Below are 11,930 nucleotides of genomic sequence, written 5' to 3'. Positions count from 1 at the left end.
ATGTCTACCATGTTCCTAGATGATGTCTTGATTGCAGGAGAGAAGAAGGCTTGTGCTAAGGCATTATGTCAAAAGGTGATAAAGCATGCCTTTTTGAGGGAAAATTGTTGTGGTTCTAAACAACGTGGATGAAAATCTGTGCATCTCATTGCCCCAAAACTACTATATGCGACGTGGTCATGGCGATATTGTGAGGGCATTCCCCCTCATCTTGACACTGGAACCGAATGCCCTGAAACAACATGGGATGGAGGTTGTCAAAAGCATTGTCCTTCCATAGAGGCTGACAAGGATGCTCATGTTCAAGAAGGACAAGTGGATTAAGGAATACATGGTGCATGAGGGTTTGCTAAAAGAGGATGAACCAAAGTCGAACATGGAGTTGAATTTTGGGATTGGTATTGAAGAAGAAGAATGGGTGGAGAATGATATGCACGACCTCCTAGAGATGGCTAACACTGCAGTCCATGATGCATGTGGACTTGAGTGTCCGATAGTGGCCAACACCCTGACAATAAAAAAGATGAATGATGATGAATAATAGAGCGAGTCATGGACAACCTGGTCTAGTTTTTTTACGTTTACTACCCAAAATTTGAATTTTGGTTTCATTAGTCTATGATAGGAAAGTCTATAATTAGTTGATATCTTGTTTCCACCACCATTTTGATATACACTGGTTGGTTATAAATGTATATATGTTTTTAATTTTGAGTCATGGAGGTAAGTTTTGGAGATGGTCGTAGCTTTTGCACGATATGGTCATTGGGGTAGAAATCTGTTTATATGGTCCAATAAATGGTATGGTGGTGAATTATATTGTATGAAATTCTTCTTATAATAATAAAATTAATCTTAAACTTAATTATTAATTATTAGTTTAAGATTATATATTATTTTAATTATATTTATGTAATATTAATTATAATTGATCTTAATAAAATACCAATTAATAATTATAAAATTATATAATATAAACAATAAAGTGAAAATAGGTACCCGTTCATGGGTTCCCTAGGGTTAATCCTACTAGTGATCGTCTGGATAGAGAGACGATTAAATGGTCAAAACCAAAGAAGGGGTGGGTGAAAATAAATTTTGATGGAGCATCAAAAGGCAATCCAAGGATCTCAGGAGCGGGATGTGTGGCTTGTGATGATGAAGAAAAGGTCTTGTGCAAGGGGGCTAGAAGACTTCAAGATGACACTAATAATGAGGCGGAAGTTTAGGCAGCTCTACTTGCAGTTGATTTAGCAGCTAATCTGAAGGTGTCAAAATTACATTTAGAGGGTGATTCCCAAATTGTTGTCCAGGCTTTGGTTAAAGGACACACTCTGTGTTGGAAATTAAACAAATATGTAAATATAATAAGTGAAAAACTAAAAAATGTTCGATAATTATTGCATCTCACACGTGAAAAGAGAGGGAAACACTCTTGCAGATGAGTTGTCAAATGAAGCATGTGGCCTCGAGCCAGGGGAAGTGAGGTGGCGGAATGACAGAAACAAAACTGTTAAATGGAGTTAAGACGCATTGCCAAGTTGGTGCGACATTAAATTCAAATCGCTTGTCAGAAGCTACCTTTTTCTTGCGCAAGTGTGAGTTAATGAGTAGTTATTGCGACATGCTCTGAATTGGCGGCGATGGTGGAGAGCCATGCATTAAATGCCAATTTCGTAATATGCCCGCACTGATAATGAATAGACCTGGCAAGTTGGTGAAACTAGTTTCAAATCTAGTTTTATCATAAATCTCTGTAATTTTTTAGAAAGCTCAGAAATGGAAGCTAATTTCACCTTGGAATCTTCCAAACTGATGTCAGCATTTCGTGGTCCTGTTCCACCAAAGAAACTCGAGAGAATGTTTCTCATTAAAGACCCGTTGCTTTTAAAAGCACTTTAGCTGGTTTTAGGAGAAGAGGTGGTTGTCATTGGTCACCGTTACAGGTGCAAAGCAGACATCTACTCGTTGCTCATGGCTTGGGGTCTAGAGCTTGGACACACGGTTGAAGAGGTGCGAAAAGTGTTGAAGAGACTAATTCCAGGGGAATATCTGTTAAATTTGGAATCCTTGCTGGAGTGGGCGGTGTCGGGATGGGGATTTAATCTCGCAGAAGGTATCCCGGAGGCAAATGAGGAGATGAGGGCGCGTCACTCGCGCATTCAATTTCTTTGACGTCGTGAGGAAGTTAAATTGCGTTTCAAGTATGACGCGAAGAGAGGCTAGGAAGGGCTTCTAATCTTCGTCTAGATTATGGACATAAAAGATGTGATCAGACAGGAGGGTGGCGGGAGAGCAGTGGAGAACGAGAGCCCTAGGAGGTAGATAACAAGGAGACTATTCGCAGAACTAACTAAACATGCTGGAGATGATGCAGAAGGTGGACGGGATGGTGGGGTGGTTTCTCCGAGCCGACGAGGGCAACGCGTAAGAAGGCAGAAGGAAGGAGGCAACAACATGTCGAAAGAGGAGGCTCTCGTCGTAATTGGGTGGCTGGTGAATCGAGTGCCTTGACTACAAGAGGCATGAAGGAGGAATCATGAATAGGTTATTATAGGCACGATACCCATAGGTGCCATTTTTCTTTGCTCTCTTTTTTAGTTAATTTTACAGTTGAACTTTAAACTTCAAGTTGAAATGCCCATTTTTTGACAGGCAAGATGTAATAAGTTTTTTTGTACTTTTAAGTATGGGGGGTGGATGTGAGGCAAGATGTAATAAGTTTTTTTGTACTTTTAAGTATGGGGGGTGGATGTGAGGCAAGATGTAATAAGTTTTTTTGTACTTTTAAGTATGGGGGGTGGATGTGTGGGTGTTGGTTACTGGTTTTGAAATCTAGCTTTTGGGAGGGTGGTGATGGCAGTGTCATGGTTGTCTTCTTTTGGGAGCTTTTTGATAGTTCATTATCTTTCCGAAGTTGTAATGCTTATATCTCAATTAAATAAAAATATATTTTTTACCGATCAAAAACAAAAGTGAAAATAGGTATTTTTTAATGACTAAGTGAAAAATATTTAAATTTATGATTAAATGCTATAAAATTTTATTGTATATATTAAAATTATTAAAAAGAAAATTATGATTTTCAAAAAGTATTAATAAAAAACATAATGATTTAAAAAAAAATTATACAAAATTATAATATAAAAGATACATGGGTTATTATTTTTTTATAGGAATATATGTTGTGTAATGCTTGTAATGAAAATTTTTAATTATTTATTTATATTTATATTTATTTTATTTAAATGGTGTGAATCAAATCCCTATACAATAGTTAAATCAATTTTATTACCTATATTAAAAAAAAAATTAAAAAAATTATATATATTCATACAAAAAAATCACTTTATTTACAAGACTATTAATAAAAATGAAAAAAGTTATTTAAAATAGACATTTATTTTTTAAATATTAAAAATATTTTAAAATGCCTATAAAATCTATCATTCCTATAAATTTGCTCCTATAAAAACCATTTTTTTTCATCCAATCATATTGTAGATAAATAATTTCTATTTTTAAAATGTAAATCTCAACTTTATAAACATCAAGTTTATTTTGGAAACAAAAATAATCATCATTTTTATTGGTGAAAAAAAAGATTAATTAAGCTTAAGTGAATGCAATAGTATTGCTTACAGTAACTACTAATAAATTGTAAGTTTTAAAATCCATAAAATATTTATTATCTAATACAAATAAATTTAAAAAGAAATCAACAATCACTAATCATAATTTTAAAACAAGCTCAAACTAAAATCTAGACTTAAAAGCAACTTTTTAATATATTTTATTCTTTTTTGCATACAAATCATTTTATATTAGATTTTTTTAATGATTAGTAAATTAAATAAAATAAAATATATCAAATTCCAAATAGACATATATTAAACAAAAAATAGTCTACTTTATTTAATAAATCACTTTTAACAAGAAAAACAACTTTAAATAAAAAAGAATTTATTGAGCTTGAGAACTAAAGATGCACATAGAAAGTTTCTTGTAGTTGATGGGATTTTTATTGCTTTTTCGTCCAATGGCTATAATTGTTTCAAATGCCTTGCACGGCTCTAAGATGATATCAACTTTGGATCTCCAGTGGAGCTTGTTAAAGCTCACATAGGGAATGCCTTCGACGTAAAAATAAGACATATATCATCCTTTATATAAACCATGAAAAGAATTGTGTATATCAAAGTCTTTACATTATTTAATAAATAAAGTGTCTGATGTAGGGTGACTTGTTCAAACATGTGGTATCTAGTATGTTAAATAAGTAGAATCAATACAATTAGCTACTAACACTTACAACAACGGGGCAATGGTTGGTGAACCCCAGTTGTGGTTATTGTCAATCTCATAATGACTAGGCATATCAAGCTCATTTAATTGAATAGGCAAACCTATATACAATGCTAATAAGACTTCTTTTTATCTATTTACCTCTTTTTTTATCTTTCTATTTTCTCTCTTTCTACCCCTTCTCTTTTCCCATGGAAGGTTAGTTAAGCTATGAGATTTCTTATATCTAGTGGATATAAGTTCAACCTACTGAATGGTACAATAAGTTGTATAAGAAAGAAATAGGCTATGGTGGTGCAATAAATTTTATGAGAAAAAATAAGCTATAATATATCTTTAAAATATAGAATCTAATTACATGTAAGTTAATTGTGCTTGTAAAGAGGCAATGTGGCTTTCTATATTGTGGTTAGATATTTTCTTAAGACAATAATTAGTGAGGATTTACTTTGATATTTGTGGTGGTCATAATTTAGCCAAAAAGCCAAGTTTTCACAATTGAAAAGGCACATTGATATGTAGAATGATTTTATTATCAACAAGGTAGAGGAAAAAAGGGTAGTGATGGAGAAGGTGAACATGTTGTAGAATGTTGCAATCCTGTGATGAAATTTATAAGTATAGAGAAGTTATTGTAGTAAAGGAATGTTATGGGGATGTCCCCTCTTAGTAGCTTGTTCATTTATTCTATGTTTGGACTATATGTAATGTGTAAGACAAGTGAGAAAATATGTATATATATTCTAATTTAATGTAAAGTATATGACATTGCCATTTTTTTTATCCATCAAAAGTAGCTAAGGGGTTGCACCTAATATGTATTAAATATTATAAAAAGTTTTATAGAGTTGTCTCAGTTGTCATGTCATATCATATCTATATCTTCCTATTTTCATGCAAAACCATCCACTATAATAGGCCTAGCTAATCAAACTGTATACCCAACATATCAACCAAAATGCCTCCTAAACTCAAAGGCGACAAACTAACCTATCACCACCAATATTTATTACTATTACAATGAGAGGGCCATAGGCCATACCAAAACTATCTAGATAAAAGACCAGAACCACCAAACCTCTACACCTTTTTTCCTACAAATTTTGCATATCTGGACAAGAAGGGCCGCAGGTAGAGTGAGCTTCGAGTTCCACCACTACCACCACACAAGGGGTGTCTTCCACAAGTTCCTATTATGCTCACGACCACCAAAATGGCTTAAACCACACACACTAAACTTACCCTTCTAGGTTTAAAAATGTTAAACACTCAAAGTTGACTGACATTTTCTAGGCTTAATATGTTGTTTAATGCATATTACACTAAAAATACACTTCTAAACTTAAAAGTGTTAAACACTCAAAGTTGATTAACATTGTTTAGGCTTAATGTGTTGCTTAGTGTGTGTGGTTTAAGATTGGTCATGACCACCACACTAGATTCCTCAATACCGCCTTCAATCAGTCCCTCATCCAAAAGATATCGGCAAAACTACCCATTCTCATCATTTAGCACCAAATCTCGAATCTGCTTCAGAAACCCAACACTCCTTTCCCTTGCAAACTTTCGACGGGCAAACAAATTTAGAGTTGCAGACGTAATCAAATGGAGCCACACAATCTCTCGACCCTACCTCCTAGCCACATATTAGTTCTCTAGGAGTGAAATGCTTTTCTCATCCACCACATTGTCCAAAACATTAATAATTTCTCCCAAATATTGCTTCTTGAAAACACCTTGGCACAATGAGTGAGCCATTTCCTTGGGTTTGCCAGCCTTGAACAAAGTAGCTAGGAACATAGACGAGATGTTTGTGTTAACTCAATGACAATATTTTGAATTCATAAACTCCTCCCCCAACACCATGCTCACTACATGAACCACCAAGTTGTAGCTCGACTTGAGCATGCCCTTCAACCTTTTCTCAAAGACCTCCACAAGAAAAGCCATTTGTGATTTCATACAAACTAAGCATAGACATCATACACCACATTTTTTGGATACAAAAATCATAGTATGAAAAAAATTAACCACCACACTCATCATTTAAAGGGCATCTACCTGTCCTTCCATTATTATGATGCAACACTTCTTAAAGCAACCTTGTTAATTCATAATTGCCTATCTTGCAGAAGTCAAATTGCACCATCCTTTCTGTACCAATCTCCAAGAAGTTCCCATTGTCACACAAGCCAAATGTAATATCCCATCATGCCAATGTGTGTGAGTTCGAATCTACAGCCGCAAATTGTCTGAATGTTACTTAGAGAAAGACCCTAGGATATGGAATCCAACGAATACTTGTACTTCAAACCATCCAAATAGGGAAAATAATGTCACCTATGCTTCCCATAAATCAAATTCTCAAGTGTTCGTAGAGATCCCCTATCACCCTAATATCATCTTGCTACCAAATCGATAACCAGGTCATCCACAGAACAACTTAAACTACACACTAAGCTTACATGTCTAGACTTAAAAATGTTAAACATTCATAATTGACTTGACAGTTTTTGACCCTCATCCACCTTGTTGGAAATTGATTGTAGCCAGGTTGGTCAATTTATCTGCCATAGTGTTGCCTTCTCTATAGATGTGTGAGACTTTGAATGATTTGAATCCTTCTGCCACTTCCCAGATTAGTCAGATCCATTTTTAGAGCTTCCAATTAGGCATTGATCTCTATCAAATGGCATTGACAGTAATTAGGGAATCGCCCTCCAAATGCACCTTGATTGTTTTGATATCTCTTCCACGCTCCAGTTCGATCAAGGCCACCTTGAATTCAGCCTCGTTGTTGGTGGTCACTCCAAGACACATATTTTTGAGCTAAGATTTTGTTAGAGTGATCCTTGGCAATGTAACACTAGTTCTAGGATTGTTCTTGGAGGCACCATCAAAATTAATCTAAATCTAACCTTGCTCTAGAGTTGTCCAAGTAACTCTCGCATGAGGGTCCATAGGAAGATCAACCTTCCTAACTTCATTGGCAAGGGACATATTCATTTTATTGATTTAAAAAATATCAAATATTTTTAAAACGTTATATGTATGCATGCATGCATGTATGTATATGTTTGTGTGTGTATGTATGTATGCATGCATGCATATACATATGTATGTAAAAATAATAATTAAATATATAAGATTCCATATAAATAAAAATATATTTATTAAATACATTATATAAAATATAGAATATGATAATAAATATAATTATATCAAATATTTAATATATAACAAGTATAAAATTTACAAATAAATACATAAATATTAGCCCTCCAAGCTGTAATATCACTTTCATATAATTTAAAACCTAAAAAGTTAAGGATGAATAGTAAAAGAGTAATAAACGAAAAAGTTGGAGATTTTGGAGGTAATGCATCACTTATTTTAGAATTATTATAGATTTGTTTCTTTTTGTTGTCTTTAATAGACTATTCTGACTATTGAGAATGGAGATAAAATGTCTAATTTTATATTATGTGTAAAAAAGGATTGATTTGAATTTTTAACATATTAATGATTTTGATTGATTTGAAAAATACAAATTTATTTAGTAGTTAAAAGTTAATCATTTCTTATAGTTCCATAATAGAAACTAATAACATCTTTGGGACTAATAGAATTAAAATTGTTTTAAATATTTAAGAAAATGAAGATATTTTGTTTTTCAATTATTATAGATTAATTTATGCATTAAATTGAATGCTACATTTTTTTTAAAATAGAAAACAACAAACTAATCATTTGCAGCCAAAATGCATTTGTATATGTCTATACCTATACCTCAATTACACCTCTTAATAAAAAACTCAAACTCAATTATACCTATACCTCAATTACACCTCTTAATAGAAAACTCACACAATCTAATCCAGAAGCTATAGCAAGAACTACATGTTTGTATTGTCATTTCTAACAAATCAATTACACCTCTTAATATATGCCTATAAACAATTTGAAAGGATGGCTTACAAACATTCCTATTAATTGAATTCTTATATGCAAATTCAACTTGTGTTTGGACTTGATCCCAACTTCTTAGTTAGTCTCCTACAAAAGACCTCAACAAATTCCCAAGGCTTTTGTTTGACCACAAAATTATGGATGGTAAGGTGAAGTGGGCTATAATTTTGTGTTCAAATTCTTCCACAAAGTCCTTCAAAAATAACCAGCAATGTTTTTCTCTGTCCAGCACTCTACTCCTTGGTTATCCATGCAAGTGGAGAACTTCGAAAAAATAAATCACACGTAGTATCATTATTCCTCTTACATGTAGAAAAAAGAGTCATTTTAGAAAATCTATTAACTGTAACAAAATAAAATGAAAGTATTCCCTTCTATGTCCTAGGTAAGCCTAAGACAGATTACATACTAATATGCTCCCATGGCCACTCTAAAATAGCTAATGTCTCATATAAGTTGTTGCTTTGACTAATTTATTTTGTAAGCCAACACATTTTACAACACTTTACTTACCTATTTACATTAATTCCCATCTTGGTCTGGTTATATCTTTGGTTCCACTCGGTAAGAATCTGATACTCTAAAATGACATACCAATCTAACATGACATTTCTTTAACCAATTTCATCTTATAAATCATTAAGACACATACAACTACTATTCTCTAAATAAACAAACCTTCTTGTAAAAAGTAATCTAGCTATGGAACACATTTATGCTAACTACATTCTTGCATACTACCCATGCTTCTTTAAAATCTAAACCTTGATATAGCTCTTTCGTGCAATCAAGTCCAACTACTTCTATTTGTATCACATTCAACAAAAAGCTCTTCTACTTAATGCATTAGCTACTCCATTGGGTTTCACACTCTTATGCTTCACCACAAATCAATAACTAAACAAACTGTACCCATTTCATATGACATTAAATCAAATTTATCTTGATGATTACTAAACTATTACAAGACTCAATTATCCATGTATAAGATACTCCCAAGGCAACAAATTATGTCATCATTTCTTGAGAGCTTGCACAATAGCTTAAAATTATTGGTCATAAATAAAAAAATATTCTTCTTACCATCATTTAGCTTCTCACTAAAATACACTATAGGTTTCTCCTCTTGACTTAAACTTGTAGCTATTGTTATTCCACTTGCATCATAATCAACCTAGAACACTTTGTTTAAGTTTGTTAATGCAAATATGAGCTATTTGATGATCTTTTGTTTCACAATGCTAGTTTGCACTTTTTATCATCCATATAAGTTTTCTCTTATCACCTCTAATACTTTTCATTATTGGAGCACAAATATCATTGAAAACCTAAAGAGACTTCATGTAAAAACTTGCCAAATCATGGAACTTTGGCATCAAAGGTTATTCCAAAGTAGGTCATTCTTGTGAATCTTAATTTTTTTCATACATCCATATTCAACTCATTGTGGGACACAAGAAGCTCCAAATAAACCAATTCTTCTAATTGAACAATTTATCTTCCTTCAAACTTTATACAAATTACCTCAAATGAAACATATGTTCGTACATCCTATTGAATATGAGAGTACACAATTGCATATTTACCCAAGAACTATTTCAGCACTTCATTCATAAGTTGCATTAATGAATTTGGCACATTGATCAACTCAAGCATTACTAAACACTCGTACAACCCCTTCATTACTTTGAAGGTGGTCTTCCATTCATCACCTTCCCAAATTCAAAATTGATTGTACTATCTTGAAGAAGTACTTAGCTCTACTTAAGATAATTCATGAAGTCATCCATACAAAACAATGGGAACCAATACTTAATTATAATCTTAGTTATAAGTTAAGAATTCACATTTTCCACTCAAATACTTTTCTTTGGTGCCAACACTACAAGTACAACATGTGAACTAAGGCTCTTATTGATTCTTTGAAAAGAAGCTCTTTCAATTGTCCATTTATCTCTTCATCATCCATTCAACTCAACCAATATGTTGCCTTGTCTAGAAGACTCAAACCTAACATCAATATTATGATGAGTAATACTTATTATTGGCAAATAATCTTTTGGATTGGCAAGAAATATTTTGGAAGATCATTGTAAATAATTTCCTTGTATTCTTGGAGCAGATACCTTACTTCCTTTGGTACTTCACTTTCTTTCCCATTATCCCAAGCTCATTGGTTTGGAAATTATGTGTAACATTTCATTGCCTTCTTTGTTGACTTCAAAACCCCTTTACTTGTTGCTAGGAGAACAATACAAATTGCTGCTCACTTTATCTTTTTTTTCCTTCAAGGGACATGAAGTGTGCTTCTTCCTTTCTTCTCTCCCATCATGTATAGCCTTAACAATCATATTGTCATAGTCTACCTAATAAAGAGGCATGACATCACACCATATTTCATCATAATATGAACCAATATATAATTTAATTAAGCATTATTCATCCACTACCAACTAATGACCCTTATGTAATCATGATACTTTGTAAGGATATAAATGTACTACTCTTCTCAACCTAGTTTTTTCAACCATTTCACTTGACATTAAATTACTAATAGTACTACTATCAATTATCATTTTATAATACTTACCTCCTAACTTACAAATGGTTTTGAATAGACTTCTCCTTTGCTCTGATTTCCTTCAGAAATACTAGTAAGGTCTTTCTCAACATCAAATTCTCTTATCGCTCAATGTGATCAAATTGGTTCGGTGATGCCATTAATTCCTCTTTAGCTTGTACCACTTGTGTGCTTGCCTCTTTCTTCTGATGCTACCATCATTTACTATCATTTTGAACATGAAAGACCTCAAAGGCCCTATGATTTGCTTGTCTACATTGAAAGAAAGTGCCACCAAATGATCTTCCTTTTCGTCTACCATAATTTCCTCCTCTCTGTCTCTAATCTATTCTTGTAAGGTACTACACTCACCTCCTTATTATGCTTGAACTTTTCTAGTGCCTTATTGATTTCTACCTCTATAGAATCTCCCTTTACTTGGTAGTGCACTTTGTTCTTTTCTAAAGAAATTCTCCTTAATTTGTAAGGCATATTGATATGTCTCATCCACAATGCCCGCCTTGACTGGAGTGAATTAATCTTTAAAGCTAAAATCTTACTCCACTAAAATATAAAGCAACTACTTGTCCCTCTTCTTCATAGAGATTTGTTTTAGTTTGTAAACAAAAAAAGAATTAGCGTACCCTAGTACAAACAAGACCTTTTGTCTGAAATTTTAAAATTATTCAAACTTATTTTGTAAATAGTTTGCACAAAAAAAACTTTCCCTTAAGATGCTTTCACATTTTGTCTTAACCATACTTTTTACATCCCTTGTCTACTTCAAGATTGTTGAAGATTATCTCACCATAGAGTAGGATGTGACTTTATATTAGTGATAGCAAACTTGACTCTTCTAGAATTATCTCCCTTTGAATTCTCCATGTCAAAACCCCTTTCAAGCTCCTTCATCAAATTTACAAAATCACCTTTCATCTTAAATATTGTTGAAGATGCAACATTTGACATTATTTTGATGACAACAAAGTTGACCCTTCAAGATCATCTTCCTCCAATTCTCCATATTAAAATACTTCTCAAGATCCTCCAAATCTATAAAAAGATAATCAAGTTTAACTTCATTTTAAAGCTTCAT

The sequence above is a fragment of the Cryptomeria japonica genome, chromosome 3, assembly GCF_030272615.1.
Source record: "Cryptomeria japonica chromosome 3, Sugi_1.0, whole genome shotgun sequence".
Taxonomy (NCBI): Eukaryota; Viridiplantae; Streptophyta; class Pinopsida; order Cupressales; family Cupressaceae; genus Cryptomeria; species Cryptomeria japonica.
This window is presented reverse-complemented; position numbering follows the sequence as displayed.